Below are 21,304 nucleotides of genomic sequence, written 5' to 3' on the forward strand. Positions count from 1 at the left end.
TAGTAGTATGTGGTGGGCGGCCAAGCTTGGAGAAGGAGGAGGGAAGGTGGTTTTCTTTCTTTTCCACTTAATGGCTAGTCTTTATGAAGGAGCAAATCAAGGGAGAAGAAGGAGATTCGTGAGAGAGCAAGGCAAGGGAGGAGAGTTGATCATCTTCTTCAACGATTCATCTTTTCCTTCAACTCTCTAGGAAAAGGTGAGGGCTTTTCCAATCTTGGGTAGAGTCTAGGCCTTTGTGAAGCATGTTTGGCTTGTATGCATGAAAAACTTGCTTGTGATGATGCTTGGTTGCTTCTGAAATTTGTGAAACGCTTATATGATGAATTGAGTCTCTCTTTGGAACATGTTTTAAGGTTATACTTCTGTTTTATTCTCCCTAATTGAGTGATGCCATGATTTATGAGAATTATTAGACCAAAACCTTGCTAAACTTGTCATATATGTGTGGATCTAAGTTGATAATCAATAACATGTGTTAGAATGAGTTGTATGATGATGCTTATGCATGAAAAGCTTGCTGGTTTTTGTATGTGATGCATGATTAAGCATGATAACAAGTTTTGGAAAACCCTACACCTATACATGGTACGGCCGAACCCTATTTCCTAGGGTTTAGGCGACTTTTCCTTATCTTCTTGACTAATTGTTGAAACTTGGTAAGTTACTGATTATTACTATTTGATATGTGAAAAAGCATGATTAATTGATGTATTATGGATGCTTGGCCGAAACCCAAGTGCTCTCTAGGGTTTAGGCATTGACTTGTCTACATGTTGAGAGTTTGCTTGAATATTTTCTATCTTTGTGAGGAATGGGACAAAACCCTAAACCTCTTGATGATTTTTTTCGGTACATACCTCTTGGTGATTAAATGTACATCCCGTACAAAAAAGAACTTTAATTATATGAAAATGAATTTTTACTAACGAATTAATTAAAATAATTATCTAAAAACTCAAGAGTCAATTACTATGCACTAACAACGCAAAAAAGATTACATAATTAAATTTGATTTTTTAAATATTTTATAATATTCATGAAAACGTTTTCTTTTTTGAAAAGTGAAATATGATATTAATAAAGAACTCTTGGGGACAAAGTTCCCCCCAGTGAACTGATAAAAAACTACAACTAAGAAAGGGAAACAGTAATTTGAAAAAAAGGAAAAAGCTACATAAGAGAAAGCACTAAAAATAACAGTGAACAACACCATGTGTGGGCAGCAACAACCAAAGTAAGTTCAAACAAAGCATCATACAGCAAGAAACTTTGTCTGTCAGCAAAAGGAAACAACATCATGTAGACTTATATTTCTAAACCTCGTATAATATAAGGTAGGGCACAATGTTTGAAGTAGAGACTTAGGCACAATGTTTTCATATAGCCAAGACAATCTCCAAACATAGAGCTCTTAATCATAAGGGAGGAATTCAAATAGGTCAAGCAACTCTTTCATAGTAGTAAGCGCACTTCATTCTCGGATTTCTTGTGAAGCATACTATGTGGAAAATACATTCATTCAAGTTTGGTCAAGCGTGGTCAAGCCACTTCCTTCTTTATAGAATCATGTCCAGTTCATCTTTCTAGTGAAACCATATGCTTAAACATCACTCCATTCTGCATTAGGATTCCACACAACAACACATTTTAATAAGGTATGGAATGGATGACAAATTTCTCTTAAAGGAATTAGATGAACAAAAAATGAAAGTATAGTTAAACACATACCCTTTACACTGTCTACTAAATACATGCTCCAATCTTCTTCCCCTTCAAGATCCTTTTCACCACCTAAATATGGAAGAATATAAGAATGAAGTTGAGTGGCTGGGAAATAGAGAACTAAATCAACGTACTTCAGTTTTCTCAATTATTTACATTGATCCATTGCAAACTTAAGTATTCTCAATTATTTACATTGATCCATTGAAGAATGAATTTCCATTATTTCACAGTCCTAGAATGAAGCAAAAAATGTGATATTGAAGAAGGAAGTGAGAATGGGGTAAAAAAAAAGAGTTCATTGAGAAAACACAAATCAAGTTGGTCTTTGAGTTATTAACACCTCCATTTAACCACACCTTTTTTATACATATGGAACCACACCTTGTATATACATATGGAAGCTTCTAATATAGTAGGGATATGCAGACATGGCCATCCTCATCACCTGCTCGCAGCCATAGTTGAAATATTATTCCATTGGACAATTAGATCCCGCCATCCCCTCTTTATGTTCTCTACCACAGAGAAGTTCCAATACCTGCATAATCAATAGTAACCTCAATTACACAATTGTAAAAAACATGCCCGGAATTACATCAAAAAAACTTGAAGGAAAAGGAACCCAAAGTAAGCAAGAAGACTTGTGAAGCAATCCTACACACCATGTATTTATGAAATACACTTATCTATTCAGCTAGGAAATACACTTATCTATCAGCTAGTTAGTAGAATACATTGGCGTCCTATGCCAATGTACTATACATGAAGAACAAAAGAATGTAATTTCAAGAAGGAAAAGAATGCATCAGAATGGGAGTGAGAAACACATTAAAAAATTAGGAGCAATACAAAACATCAACAATTGGTTCATTGCAATTCCCCAAATTACTCGAACTAAGAAAGGTTCTTTCCGTTCCTCTGCTGATTGCTTATTCTCTGCAACAATAGCCGCAACATTCACTTCCTGTTGCACCCGAACGACCGAAAATGATGAAGAAATAAAATTGAAAAATTAGAAAAGATAAAAATGATGAAGAATGTAGCAATCAAAATTCAAAATGAAAGAAGAAGATAAAGTTAAAAATGATATATTGGTGAGGAGAGTTCCGAAAGAGAAGAACAAAGGAGAAAAGGAAGAGATCGAGAGATTCGAATAGAGCCTACCCAAACAGAGGCAAAACGCCCATTTAATTAGAACCTTGTCAAACCTCCTTAGCATAGCCTGGGAAATACAAATAATATGATTTAGATCAAAGAAAGGATATCAATCTATGAAAGTAAAGATTTTTTTTTAAGAAAGAATAGTAAAACTTGATTTCAATACTTAAAAAATCAGAAGAAGCATATAACTTTCATACCTATGTATTAATGTATTAAACATGTAAACAATCTGATCACATGTTGAGTTCAGATAACAGATGAACCAAAACAATTTTGCAGTTAAATGAGCCACAACCCAGCATATAATTATCAATTTATGCTGCATGACAAAATAAATTAAGCATGATTGAAAAACACAGAACATAAAGTGTTGGCTCAGAAGCTAATTTGAGTTACCATCACATGATTATATCAGATCAAGTGTGTTCAGAAGCTAATTTCAAGCTATGAATCAGCAAAGACAAAGAGATATTTTTTCTTCCTATTCTTAGAGAGCCACGCCCAACCCCCTTTGTTCAGCCTCCACCAACAAATCCCCCATGGAATGAAACCACAATCTGAGAGGAAATAAAAAATTGATCTGGGAAGTAAAAGGGAAAATTACCTTGTGCGCAATCTGAGAGAAAGGTCATGAATGAGCAAACACCATCAACTCCAGAGGGTTTTTGGAAGCTCCAATTTCAGAATCTTGTGCGCCATTCCATTCAAATCAGACTCCAATTTCTCCAACTCTGAGTCGGAATCCACGACAGCGGGTTCCGTTGGAGGAGGAGGAGGGTTTCTAGCCGAGGGACCTTTGGGATCGGAGCTCGTAAAGGGCGCGAGAGCAGGAGAGGGACGGTGAACGCAACAGGGAGGGAGAGGAGTAGAATTCGAGCGATTGTGGCTCGGAGGATGAAACTGCGACGACCGCGGCTATGGGGGTGTCGTATAGGCGGGGGGAACGCCAGCGGCGAGGTATAAGTAGTGGCTCTCGAGGAAGAAGACGACTTCTGGTTATGGGATACTATAGAGCGGAGGAGGAGTGAGCTATGGCCAGATGTGCTTGGAAAATGAAGATAGAAGAAATAGGGAAAGAGATGAAGAGGAATAAGAAGACGGTGTGAGGTGAAAGGATGATATTGTGGAGGGTGACTGAATTTGGAATTTGAGCAGAATTTGAAAAATAATATGTTGTGGAGCACTAGTGGGTGAACCGAGGAGGTGAGTGGAAACAGGAGGTGAATGAATAAAGAGAACTTGGAAACAGAAAAGAAAATTCAAAATTTATGTTCTCTTCTGAAGGCTAGGGTGAACCACCTACCTAGGTGGTGCAACTTGCACCAACTTGCACCAGCTTTTTAGGCCACAGAAAATTAGGAAAAATAATTAAAAACTCAAAAATAAATGAATGGTTGTAAATAATCTAGGATAAGTTACCATTATATCCCTTCCCATATTACCATTATATCCCTTTCTCATATTACCATTATATCCCTCTGTATTTTTTATCTTTTGGATTATTACCCTTATACCCCTCCTCCATTATCCCCCTCCTCCACCTCATTCCCCACCTCATCCCTTCTGCAACTCATTTTTCTTCATCTGAGCAACTCCTGTGTCCTCCTTCTGAAACTCTGCAACTCCGATTCCTCTCCGCCGTCTTCTGTCGTCCCTACGGCCTCCACCCGTCGTTGGCTCTAAATCTGGTTAGTTGCTCCTTTTTCGATTTGCATCAAACCCTAGCCATCTCCATCCTCTCTTCCATAGCCGTCGAACTCACCACCTCCATTTCTTCTCCAAACTACCGTCGAACTCACCACTCCTCTCCTCTGTTCAAAATCGCATCACCATCCTCTTCCCAACTCCATAACCACATCACTTTCCTCAACCAATTCCAGAACCGTTCCTTCGAACTCCACCGCACCACCACGTCCTCCTCATTTTTAATCCTGTTGCTAATAGTTCCATTGTCCTCTCTCTCGAACTTCCGGCGTGTAGGACCACCACTGCACGATCGCTGGCGTAGATCTGAGGCGGTTCTGGCGCTGCTCCGACGCGGTCCTGATGTTGCTTCGAGGCTGCTCCGTCACGGCACGAAGAGGCTGAAGCAGCGAGGTGAATGGGACGCCCTCTGAGGCAGTTTGGAGTCTTCAACTCTGGAAAATTGGAAAAAAGGCTTGTGTTGCTGAAGTGCCATTCTTCTGAACCTGGATTTTCTCCTTTCTCATATATTTGGTGCTCTCTTTTCTTTCCTCATGTGTTCCATTAACTTATTTTGAATATACCTGCTTGATTCTTTTGATTATTACATAATACCAGGAACTTCCATTTTGTGATTTAATTGGTTTCTGGATGTCTCTTTCATAGTAGGCTTGTGTATATCCACTTACCAACATATATCATTGCACTTGAAACGGTGAAGGTAATGTTTAGAGTTCTGGATTTGTTAAGGTCTCTTGAAATTTCCTTGAGTCAAGTTCAATTCAATCAAAATGACGATGATAGTGATGAAGAAAGCATTCTGGTTTCCCTGGGATGGTCAAGCTTCAAAAGAAATGAGTGCCTTAGCCTACTAAATTCACTTTCTGAGTCAATTTCCCTTCCTGAGTATTCTTGGAGAGGCGATGTAGAAAATTTTTGCTTGTCCATTGCATGCATAATTTTATGCACTACATCAAGCTCTGTTAAACTATACACAGAACGGATGAGATCAGTGCAATTTCTAGTAGTTGATGAAGCAGCTCAATTAAAGGAATGTGAATCGACCATTCCATTGCAGCTTCCAGGTCTCCACCATTGCATCCTAATAGGTGATGAGAAACAGCTTCCAGCATTGGTTAAAAGCAGGGTACTTAACTTAAGCATTGCTTTTTTTGTAATTTTAATTATAGATTCCCTGCCATCATGAAAGATTGCTATCTAACATGCTTAAAATCATTAAATTTTTAGACTGCAGATAATGCTGAATTTGGAAGAAGTTTGTTTGAGAGGTTGGTGCTCTTAGGTTACAAGAAGCATATGCTTAATGTTCAGTATCGGGTGCATCCATCCATTAGCTTATTCCCATGCAAAGAGTTTTATGATGAAAAACTTACTGATGCCCCCACTGTCAAGGGAGAAAGCTATAATAGAAGTTTCCTTGAAGGTGAAATGTTTGGTTCTTATTCTTTTATCCATATAGCAAAGGGGAAAGAACAGTTTGGTCGTGAGCACAGTTTGAAGAACCAGGTTGAAGCTGCAGTTATTTCTGAGATAATTGGAAGCCATAAAAAATGTTAGTTTTATATATGTGCTGTAACTTTATAAGAAATCTTCAGCTTCAATAATGCATGGATATGAGTAACATTGTTCTATTTTGTTTTGCCAGAGTTTATGAGGACTAGGAAGAAAATTAGCATTGGAATTATATCTCCCTATAATTCTCAAGTTTATGAAATCCAACAGAAAATTAAGCACCACATTTCAGTTTCTGATCCTGACTTCTCTGTCAGTGTTCGTTCGGTTGATGGATTTAAAGGAGGGGAACAGGATGTTATAATAATTTCTACTGTGAGATCTAATCCTAGTGGAAAAGTGGGGTTTCTTTCCAATAGACAAAGAGCAAATGTTGCTATGACTAGGGCTAGGTATGTGATATTTGATGTTTATGTGGTTTTGTTATGCTGCAACTTCCAAGTTGATTGAAAAATGGGTTTATGCTTGTGCAGATATAGCCTTTGGATATTAGGAAATGCGGCAACACTGGTTAGCAGTGACACAGTGTGGAAGCAGGTAGTTCTTGATGCTAAGAAAAGAGATTGTTTCCATACAGCCGATAAGGACAATAAACTGGCTCGGGTTATTGAGGATGTTGTTTTTGAGCTTCAACTACTTGAAGAATCTGAGTCGATGTTTAAGAAACTGAATCTAGGGGAGAGGTCTTCCAGGTATGTCGAACCATAATACAATAACAATGCACACACACACACACACACACACATATATATATATATATATGTGTGTGTTTTGAAGAGTGTACTTAAAAAGGTGATGATAGCATTTCTGTTTGTTAGTTTGCTGTATAAATGAACTTTATAATTGTAACCTACCGGATCTTCAAACATGCACTAATCTGTGGTATTTGTTTTTTACAGGCCTCGGAAAGCAAGGAGGTGATAATGTGAGTCTCTCTCTGGTGAACTTAAAGTGAAGAGGTGTTAAGACCACTATGGACATGGAATCCTGAGGAGCATTTTTAGATTTTCAATCTTTGCGCAATGAACTGAAAGTTGTGATAGCATTTTGCAATGTAGTAAACTTAATTCCCCTTTCAAGGTTTTTGTTTTAAAAAAAATTGAACACTCTATATCTCTTTATTAGAGAGAGAGAGTGTTTCTCCAAACTCGCAAAAACTTAAAGCATCTAAAATGACGCCTAAAATGGTCAAGTGGGTTAGGCTTTTTTTTGTCAAAGTGGAATGCCACACGATAAAAACCGCTAATCTAATTGGGTCCAGACGGTAAGCCCAATTTCTCCATCTCGTATCGTGTCGGTCGGAATACAATCTCAAAACAACATCAATGGCCCAGGCCCAAACCTAAAACTCGTGAGGCCCATGTAGAAGCCCAAAACAAGATACAAAAAAGAAATATTGAAAATAAGAAAAATGCCAAGACCCCATTTGGAAACACACCTTAATTAAGCGCTTATGGTCATAAAAACTTATGACATAAGCGCTTACTCATAAGTTATTTTAAAATATTTATTGAAATAAATCGAATATAAGCTATATATAAGCTTAAGCTCTTTTTCATAAGCTATCCTGAATAGCTTATGAAAATAAGCTCAAACAGCTTATGGTAGGCCATAAGCTGTTTGCATAAGCTCTCCCAAACAATGACATAAGAGTTTATGCTATCAGATAAGCTCAAATAAGCTCTACCAAACTGGGCAAAAGCAATGAGAGCTATATTGAAAATCTATTTATAGTTTTTGGGATGATATCAAAGAGATGTTGATGGTGAGATTCTGGAATTAATCATAACTTGGTGTAGATTGAGAAAAATAATGATAATAATAATAATTTATTCCTACAGCTTTTCATTCGTCTATCACTTTTCCGCTTGTCGTGAATCATATATATCTTGTGTACACTGATTCTTTTTGAATTAAAGGAAACTAAGGCGAAGAAGTAGAAGGTTACAAGCTTTATTAAAAAGATGGAGAATTATCTTATCCAAATTTTAAATAGTCAGGATTCAGTAAAACAATTATCTATTATGGCTGCTTTTTCCCTTGGGGAAACCTTTGTTGGGTACCGGTTACTGGGGCAGGGTATGTGGTTACCGCAACAGAATTGAAGAGATTTGTTGTGAGTTAAAGGGGAATGGAATGAAAAGAAATCTTAAGTCTATTTTTATTGGACTATTATTGCTTTGAACATGGAATTAATCATAACTTGGTGTAGATTGAGAAAAATAATGAATTAATAATAATTTATTCTTACTGCTTTTCATTCGTCTATCACTTTTGCGCTTGTCGTGAATCATATGTATCTTGTGTACACTGATTCTTTTTGAATTAAAGGAAACTAAGGCGAAGAAGTAGAAGGTTACAAGCTTTATTAAAAAGATGGAGAATTATCTTATCCAAATTTTAAATAGTCAAGATTCAGTAAAACAATTATCTATTATGGCTGCTTTTTCCCTTGGGGAAATCTTTGTTGGGTACCGGTTACTGGGGCAGGGTATGTGGTTACCGCAACAGAATTGAAGAGATTTGTTGTGAGTTAAAGGGGAATGGAGGGAAAAGAAATCTTAAGTCTATTTTTATTGGACTATTATTGCTTTGAACATGGAATTAATCATAACTTGGTGTAGATTGAGAAAAATAATGATAATAATAATAATTTATTCTTACTGCTTTTCATTCGTCTATCACTTTTGCGCTTGTCGTGAATCATATGTATCTTATGTACACTGATTCTTTTTGAATTAAAGGAAACTAAGGCGAAGAAGTAGAAGGTTACAAGCTCTTACTGCTTTTCATTCGTCTATCACTTTTGTGCTTGTCGTGAATCATATGTATCTTGTGTACACTGATTCTTTTTGAATTAAAGGAAACTAAGGCAAAGAACAAAAAGGTTACAAGCTTTATTAAAAAGATGGAGAATTATCTTATCCAAATTTTAAATAGTCAAGATTCAGTAAAACAATTATCTATTATGGCTGCTTTTTCCCTTGGGGAAACCTTTGTTGGGTACCGGTTACTGGGGCAGGGTATGTGGTTACCGCAACAGAATTGAAGAGATTTGTTGTGAGTTAAAGGGGAATGGAGGGAAAAGAAATCTTAAGTCTATTTTTATTGGACTATTATTGCTTTGAACATGGAATTAATCATAACTTGGTGTAGATTGAGAAAAATAATGATAATAATAATAATTTATTCCTACAGCTTTTCATTCGTCTATCACTTTTGCGCTTGTCGTGAATCATATGTATCTTGTGTACACTGATTCTTTTTGAATTAAAGGAAACTAAGGCGAAGAAGTAGAAGGTTACAAGCTTTATTAAAAAGATGGAGAATTATCTTATCCAAATTTTAAATAGTCAAGATTCAGTAAAACAATTATCTATTATGACTGCTTTTTCCCTTGGGGAAACCTTTGTTGGGTACCGGTTACTGGGGCAGGGTATGTGGTTACCGCAACAGAATTGAAGAGATTTGTTGTTAATTAAAGGGGAATGGAGGGAAAAGAAATCTTAAGTCTATTTTTATTGGACTATTATTGCTTTGAACATGGAATTAATCATAACTTGGTGTAGATTGAGAAAAATAATGATAATAATAATAATTTATTCCTACAGCTTTTCATTCGTCTATCACTTTTGCGCTTGTCGTGAATCATATGTATCTTGTGTACACTGATTCTTTTTGAATTAAAGAAAACTAAGGCGAAGAAGTAGAAGGTTACAAGCTTTATTAAAAAGATGGAGAATTATCTTATCCAAATTTTAAATAATCAAGATTCAGTAAAACAATTATCTATTATGGCTGCTTTTTCCCTTGGGGAAACCTTTGTTGGGTACCGGTTACTGGGGCAGGGTATGTGGTTACCGCAACAGAATTGAAGAGATTTGTTGTTAATTAAAGGGGAATGGAGGGAAAAGAAATCTTAAGTCTATTTTTATTGGACTATTATTGCTTTGAACATGGAATTAATCATAACTTGGTGTAGATTGAGAAAAATAATGATAATAATAATAATTTATTCCTACAGCTTTTCATTCGTCTATCACTTTTGCGCTTGTCGTGAATCATATGTATCTTGTGTACACTGATTCTTTTTGAATTAAAGAAAACTAAGGCGAAGTAGTAGAAGGTTACAAGCTTTATTAAAAAGATGGAGAATTATCTTATCCAAATTTTAAATAATCAAGATTCAGTAAAACAATTATCTATTATGGCTGCTTTTTCCCTTGGGGAAACCTTTGTTGGGTACCGGTTACTGGGGCAGGGTATGTGGTTACCGCAACAGAATTGAAGAGATTTGTTGTGAATTAAAGGGGAATGGAGGGAAAAGAAATCTTAAGTCTATTTTTATTGGACTATTATTACTTTGAACATGGAATTAATCATAACTTGGTGTAGATTAAGAAAAATAATGATAATAATAATAATTTATTCTTACTGCTTTTCATTCGTCTATCACTTTTGCGCTTGTCGTGAATCATATGTATCTTGTGTACACTGAATCTTTTTGAATTAAAGGAAACTAAGGCGAAGAAGTAGAAGGTTACAAGCTTTATTAAAAAGATGGAGAATTATCTTATCCAACTTTTAAATAGTCAAGATTCAGTAAAACAATTATCTATTATGGCGGCTTTTTCCCTTGGGGAAACCTTTGTTGGGTACCGGTTACTGGGGCAGGGTATGTGGTTACCGAAACAGAATTGAAGAGATTTGTTGTGAGTTAAAGGGGAATGGAGGGAAAAGAAATCTTAAGTCTATTTTTATTGGACTATTATTACTTTGAACATGGAATTAATCATAACTTGGAGTAGATTAAGAAAAATAATGATAATAATAATAATTTATTCTTACGGCTTTTCATTCGTCTATCACTTTTGCGCTTGTCGTGAATCATATGTATCTTGTGTACACTGATTCTTTTTGAATTAAAGGAAACTAAGGCGAAGAACTAGACGGTTACAAGCTTTATTAAAAAGATGGAGAATTATCTTATCCAACTTTTAAATAGTCAAGATTCAGTGAAACAATTATCTATTATGGCTGCTTTTTCCCTTGGGGAAACCTTTGTTGGGTACCGGTTACTGGGGCAGGGTATGTGGTTACCGAAACAGAATTGAAGAGATTTGTTGTGAGTTAAAGGGGAATGGAGGGAAAAGAAATCTTAAGTCTATTTTTATTGGACTATTATTACTTTGAACATGGAATTAATCATAACTTGGAGTAGATTAAGAAAAATAATGATAATAATAATAATTTATTCTTACGGCTTTTCATTCGTCTATCACTTTTGCGCTTGTCGTGAATCATATGTATCTTGTGTACACTGATTCTTTTTGAATTAAAGGAAACTAAGGCGAAGTAGTAGAAGGTTACAAGCTTTATTAAAAAGATGGAGAATTATCTTATCCAAATTTTAAATAATCAAGATTCAGTAAAACAATTATCTATTATGGCTGCTTTTTCCCTTGGGGAAACCTTTGTTGGGTACCGGTTACTGGGGCAGGGTATGTGGTTACCGCAACAGAATTGAAGAGATTTGTTGTGAATTAAAGGGGAATGGAGGGAAAAGAAATCTTAAGTCTATTTTTATTGGACTATTATTACTTTGAACATGGAATTAATCATAACTTGGTGTAGATTAAGAAAAATAATGATAATAATAATAATTTATTCTTACTGCTTTTCATTCGTCTATCACTTTTGCGCTTGTCGTGAATCATATGTATCTTGTGTACACTGAATCTTTTTGAATTAAAGGAAACTAAGGCGAAGAAGTAGAAGGTTACAAGCTTTATTAAAAAGATGGAGAATTATCTTATCCAACTTTTAAATAGTCAAGATTCAGTAAAACAATTATCTATTATGGCTGCTTTTTCCCTTGGGGAAACCTTTGTTGGGTACCGGTTACTGGGGCAGGGTATGTGGTTACCGAAACAGAATTGAAGAGATTTGTTGTGAGTTAAAGGGGAATGGAGGGAAAAGAAATCTTAAGTCTATTTTTATTGGACTATTATTACTTTGAACATGGAATTAATCATAACTTGGAGTAGATTAAGAAAAATAATGATAATAATAATAATTTATTCTTACGGCTTTTCATTCGTCTATCACTTTTGCGCTTGTCGTGAATCATATGTATCTTGTGTACACTGATTCTTTTTGAATTAAAGGAAACTAAGGCGAAGAACTAGACGGTTACAAGCTTTATTAAAAAGATGGAGAATTATCTTATCCAACTTTTAAATAGTCAAGATTCAGTGAAACAATTATCTATTATGGCTGCTTTTTCCCTTGGGGAAACCTTTGTTGGGTACCGGTTACTGGGGCAGGGTATGTGGTTACCGAAACAGAATTGAAGAGATTTGTTGTGAGTTAAAGGGGAATGGAGGGAAAAGAAATCTTAAGTCTATTTTTATTGGACTATTATTACTTTGAACATGGAATTAATCATAACTTGGAGTAGATTAAGAAAAATAATGATAATAATAATAATTTATTCTTACGGCTTTTCATTCGTCTATCACTTTTGCGCTTGTCGTGAATCATATGTATCTTGTGTACACTGATTCTTTTTGAATTAAAGGAAACTAAGGCGAAGTAGTAGAAGGTTACAAGCTTTATTAAAAAGATGGAGAATTATCTTATCCAAATTTTAAATAGTCAAGATTCAGTAAAACAATTATCTATTATGGCTGCTTTTTCCCTTGGGGAAATCTTTGTTGGGTACCGGTTACTGGGGCAGGGTATGTGGTTACCGCAACAGAATTGAAGAGATTTGTTGTGAGTTAAAGGGGAATGGAGGGAAAAGAAATCTTAAGTCTATTTTTATTGGACTATTATTGCTTTGAACATGGAATTAATCATAACTTGGTGTAGATTGAGAAAAATAATGATAATAATAATAATTTATTCTTACTGCTTTTCATTCGTCTATCACTTTTGCGCTTGTCGTGAATCATATGTATCTTATGTACACTGATTCTTTTTGAATTAAAGGAAACTAAGGCGAAGAAGTAGAAGGTTACAAGCTCTTACTGCTTTTCATTCGTCTATCACTTTTGTGCTTGTCGTGAATCATATGTATCTTGTGTACACTGATTCTTTTTGAATTAAAGGAAACTAAGGCAAAGAACAAAAAGGTTACAAGCTTTATTAAAAAGATGGAGAATTATCTTATCCAAATTTTAAATAGTCAAGATTCAGTAAAACAATTATCTATTATGGCTGCTTTTTCCCTTGGGGAAACCTTTGTTGGGTACCGGTTACTGGGGCAGGGTATGTGGTTACCGCAACAGAATTGAAGAGATTTGTTGTGAGTTAAAGGGGAATGGAGGGAAAAGAAATCTTAAGTCTATTTTTATTGGACTATTATTGCTTTGAACATGGAATTAATCATAACTTGGTGTAGATTGAGAAAAATAATGATAATAATAATAATTTATTCCTACAGCTTTTCATTCGTCTATCACTTTTGCGCTTGTCGTGAATCATATGTATCTTGTGTACACTGAATCTTTTTGAATTAAAGGAAACTAAGGCGAAGAAGTAGAAGGTTACAAGCTTTATTAAAAAGATGGAGAATTATCTTATCCAAATTTTAAATAGTCAAGATTCAGTAAAACAATTATCTATTATGACTGCTTTTTCCCTTGGGGAAACCTTTGTTGGGTACCGGTTACTGGGGCAGGGTATGTGGTTACCGCAACAGAATTGAAGAGATTTGTTGTTAATTAAAGGGGAATGGAGGGAAAAGAAATCTTAAGTCTATTTTTATTGGACTATTATTGCTTTGAACATGGAATTAATCATAACTTGGTGTAGATTGAGAAAAATAATGATAATAATAATAATTTATTCCTACAGCTTTTCATTCGTCTATCACTTTTGCGCTTGTCGTGAATCATATGTATCTTGTGTACACTGATTCTTTTTGAATTAAAGAAAACTAAGGCGAAGAAGTAGAAGGTTACAAGCTTTATTAAAAAGATGGAGAATTATCTTATCCAAATTTTAAATAATCAAGATTCAGTAAAACAATTATCTATTATGGCTGCTTTTTCCCTTGGGGAAACCTTTGTTGGGTACGGTTACTGGGGCAGGGTATGTGGTTACCGCAACAGAATTGAAGAGATTTGTTGTTAATTAAAGGGGAATGGAGGGAAAAGAAATCTTAAGTCTATTTTTATTGGACTATTATTGCTTTGAACATGGAATTAATCATAACTTGGTGTAGATTGAGAAAAATAATGATAATAATAATAATTTATTCCTACAGCTTTTCATTCGTCTATCACTTTTGCGCTTGTCGTGAATCATATGTATCTTGTGTACACTGATTCTTTTTGAATTAAAGAAAACTAAGGCGAAGTAGTAGAAGGTTACAAGCTTTATTAAAAAGATGGAGAATTATCTTATCCAAATTTTAAATAATCAAGATTCAGTAAAACAATTATCTATTATGGCTGCTTTTTCCCTTGGGGAAACCTTTGTTGGGTACCGGTTACTGGGGCAGGGTATGTGGTTACCGCAACAGAATTGAAGAGATTTGTTGTGAATTAAAGGGGAATGGAGGGAAAAGAAATCTTAAGTCTATTTTTATTGGACTATTATTACTTTGAACATGGAATTAATCATAACTTGGTGTAGATTAAGAAAAATAATGATAATAATTATAATTTATTCTTACTGCTTTTCATTCGTCTATCACTTTTGCGCTTGTCGTGAATCATATGTATCTTGTGTACACTGAATCTTTTTGAATTAAAGGAAACTAAGGCGAAGAAGTAGAAGGTTACAAGCTTTATTAAAAAGATGGAGAATTATCTTATCCAACTTTTAAATAGTCAAGATTCAGTAAAACAATTATCTATTATGGCGGCTTTTTCCCTTGGGGAAACCTTTGTTGGGTACCGGTTACTGGGGCAGGGTATGTGGTTACCGAAACAGAATTGAAGAGATTTGTTGTGAGTTAAAGGGGAATGGAGGGAAAAGAAATCTTAAGTCTATTTTTATTGGACTATTATTACTTTGAACATGGAATTAATCATAACTTGGAGTAGATTAAGAAAAATAATGATAATAATAATAATTTATTCTTACGGCTTTTCATTCGTCTATCACTTTTGCGCTTGTCGTGAATCATATGTATCTTGTGTACACTGATTCTTTTTGAATTAAAGGAAACTAAGGCGAAGAACTAGACGGTTACAAGCTTTATTAAAAGATGGAGAATTATCTTATCCAACTTTTAAATAGTCAAGATTCAGTGAAACAATTATCTATTATGGCTGCTTTTTCCCTTGGGGAAACCTTTGTTGGGTACCGGTTACTGGGGCAGGGTATGTGGTTACCGAAACAGAATTGAAGAGATTTGTTGTGAGTTAAAGGGGAATGGAGGGAAAAGAAATCTTAAGTCTATTTTTATTGGACTATTATTACTTTGAACATGGAATTAATCATAACTTGGAGTAGATTAAGAAAAATAATGATAATAATAATAATTTATTCTTACGGCTTTTCATTCGTCTATCACTTTTGCGCATGTCGTGAATCATATGTATCTTGTGTACACTGATTCTTTTTGAATTAAAGGAAACTAAGGCGAAGTAGTAGAAGGTTACAAGCTTTATTAAAAAGATGGAGAATTATCTTATCCAAATTTTAAATAATCAAGATTCAGTAAAACAATTATCTATTATGGCTGCTTTTTCCCTTGGGGAAACCTTTGTTGGGTACCGGTTACTGGGGCAGGGTATGTGGTTACCGCAACAGAATTGAAGAGATTTGTTGTGAATTAAAGGGGAATGGAGGGAAAAGAAATCTTAAGTCTATTTTTATTGGACTATTATTACTTTGAACATGGAATTAATCATAACTTGGTGTAGATTAAGAAAAATAATGATAATAATAATAATTTATTCTTACTGCTTTTCATTCGTCTATCACTTTTGCGCTTGTCGTGAATCATATGTATCTTGTGTACACTGAATCTTTTTGAATTAAAGGAAACTAAGGCGAAGAAGTAGAAGGTTACAAGCTTTATTAAAAAGATGGAGAATTATCTTATCCAACTTTTAAATAGTCAAGATTCAGTAAAACAATTATCTATTATGGCGGCTTTTTCCCTTGGGGAAACCTTTGTTGGGTACCGGTTACTGGGGCAGGGTATGTGGTTACCGAAACAGAATTGAAGAGATTTGTTGTGAGTTAAAGGGGAATGGAGGGAAAAGAAATCTTAAGTCTATTTTTATTGGACTATTATTACTTTGAACATGGAATTAATCATAACTTGGAGTAGATTAAGAAAAATAATGATAATAATAATAATTTATTCTTACGGCTTTTCATTCGTCTATCACTTTTGCGCTTGTCGTGAATCATATGTATCTTGTGTACACTGATTCTTTTTGAATTAAAGGAAACTAAGGCGAAGAACTAGACGGTTACAAGCTTTATTAAAAAGATGGAGAATTATCTTATCCAACTTTTAAATAGTCAAGATTCAGTGAAACAATTATCTATTATGGCTGCTTTTTCCCTTGGGGAAACCTTTGTTGGGTACCGGTTACTGGGGCAGGGTATGTGGTTACCGAAACAGAATTGAAGAGATTTGTTGTGAGTTAAAGGGGAATGGAGGGAAAAGAAATCTTAAGTCTATTTTTATTGGACTATTATTACTTTGAACATGGAATTAATCATAACTTGGAGTAGATTAAGAAAAATAATGATAATAATTATAATTTATTCTTACTGCTTTTCATTCGTCTATCACTTTTGCGCTTGTCGTGAATCATATGTATCTTGTGTACACTGAATCTTTTTGAATTAAAGGAAACTAAGGCGAAGAAGTAGAAGGTTACAAGCTTTATTAAAAAGATGGAGAATTATCTTATCCAACTTTTAAATAGTCAAGATTCAGTAAAACAATTATCTATTATGGCGGCTTTTTCCCTTGGGGAAACCTTTGTTGGGTACCGGTTACTGGGGCAGGGTATGTGGTTACCGAAACAGAATTGAAGAGATTTGTTGTGAGTTAAAGGGGAATGGAGGGAAAAGAAATCTTAAGTCTATTTTTATTGGACTATTATTACTTTGAACATGGAATTAATCATAACTTGGAGTAGATTAAGAAAAATAATGATAATAATAATAATTTATTCTTACGGCTTTTCATTCGTCTATCACTTTTGCGCTTGTCGTGAATCATATGTATCTTGTGTACACTGATTCTTTTTGAATTAAAGGAAACTAAGGCGAAGAACTAGACGGTTACAAGCTTTATTAAAAAGATGGAGAATTATCTTATCCAACTTTTAAATAGTCAAGATTCAGTAAACAATTATCTATTATGGCTGCTTTTTCCCTTGGGGAAACCTTTGTTGGGTACCGGTTACTGGGGCAGGGTATGTGGTTACCGAAACAGAATTGAAGAGATTTGTTGTGAGTTAAAGGGGGAATGGAGGGAAAAGAAATCTTAAGTCTATTTTTATTGGACTATTATTACTTTGAACATGGAATTAATCATAACTTGGAGTAGATTAAGAAAAATAATGATAATAATAATAATTTATTCTTACGGCTTTTCATTCGTCTATCACTTTTGCGCTTGTCGTGAATCATATGTATCTTGTGTACACTGATTCTTTTTGAATTAAAGGAAACTAAGGCGAAGAAGTAGAAGGTTACAAGCTTTATTAAAAAGATGGAGAATTATCTTATCCAAATTTTAAATAGTCAAGATTCAGTAAAACAATTATCTATTATGGCTGCTTTTTCCCTTGGGGAAACCTTTGTTGGGTACCGGTTACTGGGGCAGGGTATGTGGTTACCGCAACAGAATTGAAGAGATTTGTTGTGAATTAAAGGGGAATGGAGGGAAAAGAAATCTTAAGTCTATTTTTATTGGACTATTATTACTTTGAACATGGAATTAATCATAACTTGGTGTAGATTAAGAAAAATAATGATAATAATAATAATTTATTCTTACTGCTTTTCATTCGTCTATCACTTTTGCGCTTGTCGTGAATCATATGTATCTTGTGTACACTGATTCTTTTTGAATTAAAGGAAACTAAGGCGAAGAAGTAGAAGGTTACAAGCTTTATTAAAAAGATGGAGAATTATCTTATCCAACTTTTAAATAGTCAAGATTCAGTAAAACAATTATCTATTATGGCTGCTTTTTCCCTTGGGGAAACCTTTGTTGGGTACCGGTTACTGGGGCAGGGTATGTGGTTACCGCAACAGAATTGAAGAGATTTGTTGTGAGTTAAAGGGGAATGGAGGGAAAAGAAATCTTAAGTCTATTTTTATTGGACTATTATTACTTTGAACATGGAATTAATCATAACTTGGAGTAGATTAAGAAAAATAATGATAATAATAATAATTTATTCTTACGGCTTTTCATTCGTCTATCACTTTTGCGCTTGTCGTGAATCATATGTATCTTGTGTACACTGATTCTTTTTGAATTAAAGGAAACTAAGGCGAAGAAGTAGAAGGTTACAAGCTTTATTAAAAAGATGGAGAATTATCTTATCCAACTTTTAAATAGTCAAGATTCAGTAAACAATTATCTATTATGGCTGCTTTTTCCCTTGGGGAAACCTTTGTTGGGTACCGGTTACTGGGGCAGGGTATGTGGTTACCGAAACAGAATTGAAGAGATTTGTTGTGAATTAAAGGGGAATGGAGGGAAAAGAAATCTTAAGTCTATTTTTATTGGACTATTATTACTTTGAACATGGAATTAATCATAACTTGGAGTAGATTAAGAAAAATAATGATAATAATAATAATTTATTCTACGGCTTTCATTCGTCTATCACTTTTGCGCTTGTCGTGAATCATATGTATCTTGTGTACACTGATTCTTTTTGAATTAAAGGAAACTAAGGCGAAGAACTAGACGGTTACAAGCTTTATTAAAAAGATGGAGAATTTCTTATCCAACTTTTAAATAGTCAAGATTCAGTAAAACAATTATCTATTATGGCTGCTTTTTCCCTTGGGGAAACCTTTGTTGGGTACCGGTTACTGGGGCAGGGTATGTGGTTACCGCAACAGAATTGAAGAGATTTGTTGTGAATTAAAGGGGAATGGAGGGAAAAGAAATCTTAAGTCTATTTTTATTGGACTATTATTACTTTGAACATGGAATTAATCATAACTTGGTGTAGATTGAGAAAAATAATGATAATAATAATAATTTATTCTTACTGCTTTTCATTCGTCTATCACTTTTGCGCTTGTCGTGAATCATATGTATCTTGTGTACACTGATTCTTTTTTTAATTAAAGGAAACTAAGGCGAAGAAGTAGAAGGTTACAAACTTTATTAAAAAATGGAGAGTTATCTTATCCAAATTTTAAATAATCAAGATTCAGTAAAACAATTATCTATTATGGCTGCTTTTTCCCTTGGGGAAACCTTTGTTGGGTACCGGTTACTGGGCAGGGTATGTGGTTACCGCAACAGAATTGAAGAGATTTGTTGTTAATTAAAGGGAATGGAGGGAAAAGAAATCTTAAGTCTATTTTTATTGGACTATTATTGCTTTGAACATGGAATTAATCATAACTTGGTGTAGATTGAGAAAAATAATGATAATAATAATAATTTATTCCTACAGCTTTTCATTCGTCTATCACTTTTGCGCTTGTCGTGAACCATATGTATCTTGTGTACACTGATTCTTTTTGAATTAAAGGAAACTAAGGCGAAGAAGTAGAAGGTTACAAGCTTTATTAAAAAGATGGAGAATTATCTTATCCAAATTTTAAATAGTCAAGATTCAGTAAAACAATTATCTATTATGGCTGCTTTTTTCATGGAGAAACCTTTGTTGGGTACCGGTTACTGGGGCAGGGTATGTGGTTACCGCAACAGAATTGAAGAGATTTGTTGTGAATTAAAGGGGAATGGAGGGAAAAGAAATCTTAAGTCTATTTTTATTGGACTATTATTACTTTGAACATGGAATTAATCATAACTTGGTGTAGATTGAGAAAAATAATGATAATAATAATAATAATTTATTCTTCCTTCTTTTCATTCGTCTATCACTTTTGCGCTTGTCGTGAATCATATGTATCTTGTGTACACTGATTCTTTTTGAATTAAAGGAAACTAAGGCGAAGAAGTAGAAGGTTACAAACTTTATTAAAAAAAGATGGAGAGTTATCTTATCCAAATTTTAAATAGTCAAGATTCAGTAAAACAATTATCTATTATGGCTGCGTTTTTTCATGGAGAAACCTTTGGGTACCGGTTACTGGGGCAGGGTATGTGGTTACCGCAACAGAATTGAAGAGATTTGTTGTGAATTAAAGGGGAATGGAGGGAAAAGAAATCTTAAGTCTATTTTTATTGGACTATTATTACTTTGAACATGGAATTAATCATAACTTGGTGTAGATTGAGAAAAATAATGATAATAATAATAATAATTTATTCTTCCTTCTTTTCATTCGTCTATCACTTTTGCGCTTGTCGTGAATCATATGTATCTTGTGTACACTGATTCTTTTTGAATTAAAGGAAACTAAGGCGAAGAAGTAGAAGGTTACAAGCTTTATTAAAAAGATGAGAAATTATCTTATCCAAATTTTAAATAGTCAAGATTCAGTAAAACAATTATCTATTATGACTGCTTTTTCCCTTGGGGAAACCTTTGTTGGGTACCGGTTACTGGGGCAGGGTATGTGGTTACCGCAACAGAATTGAAGAGATTTGTTGTTAATTAAAGGGAATGGAGGGAAAAGAAATCTTAAGTCTATTTTTATTGGACTATTATTGCTTTGAACATGGAATTAATCATAACTTGGTGTAGATTGAGAAAAATAATGATAATAATAATAATTTATTCCTACAGCTTTTCATTCGTCTATCACTTTTGCGCTTGTCGTGAATCATGTATCTTGTGTACACTGATTCTTTTTGAATTAAAGAAAACTAAGGCGAAGAAGTAGAAGGTTACAAGCTTTATTAAAAAGATGGAGAATTATCTTATCCAAATTTTAAATAATCAAGATTCAGTAAAACAATTATCTATTATGGCTGCTTTTTCCCTTGGGGAAACCTTTGTTGGGTACCGGTTACTGGGGCAGGGTATGTGGTTACCGCAACAGAATTGAAGAGATTTGTTGTTAATTAAAGGGGAATGGAGGGAAAAGAAATCTTAAGTCTATTTTTATTGGG

General features: G+C 34.3%; 1 long non-coding RNA gene and 1 pseudogene across 6 annotated transcripts; one reads left to right on the forward strand and one right to left on the reverse strand.

The window, feature by feature from the left end:
- Positions 1-1,194: 1,194 nt before the first annotated feature.
- On the reverse strand, positions 1,195-4,185 carry LOC130710224 (uncharacterized). 5 transcript variants are annotated; one of them, XR_009010332.1, is made up of 6 exons: positions 3,491-4,185; positions 3,084-3,205; positions 2,890-2,947; positions 2,107-2,689; positions 1,729-1,791; positions 1,195-1,617 (listed from the first exon to the last, which is right to left on the reverse strand). It is a non-coding gene; the product is annotated as an uncharacterized LOC130710224 (long non-coding RNA). The 5 variants fall into 5 exon arrangements; XR_009010330.1 differs by lacking the exon at positions 3,084-3,205 and having other exon boundaries at positions 2,107-2,263; positions 2,575-2,689; positions 3,491-4,176; XR_009010331.1 differs by lacking the exon at positions 3,084-3,205 and having other exon boundaries at positions 2,107-2,263; positions 2,615-2,689; positions 3,491-4,174.
- Positions 4,186-4,422: 237 nt separating this feature from the next.
- On the forward strand, positions 4,423-7,249 carry LOC130710222 (probable helicase MAGATAMA 3; annotated as a pseudogene). Its single transcript, XR_009010327.1, has 5 exons — positions 4,423-5,716; positions 5,818-6,142; positions 6,236-6,494; positions 6,576-6,794; positions 7,002-7,249. The product of XR_009010327.1 is annotated as a probable helicase MAGATAMA 3 (transcript).
- Positions 7,250-21,304: the final 14,055 nt, after the last annotated feature.

This window comes from Lotus japonicus, chromosome 4, assembly GCF_012489685.1.
Source record: "Lotus japonicus ecotype B-129 chromosome 4, LjGifu_v1.2".
Lineage (NCBI taxonomy): Eukaryota > Viridiplantae > Streptophyta > Magnoliopsida > Fabales > Fabaceae > Lotus > Lotus japonicus.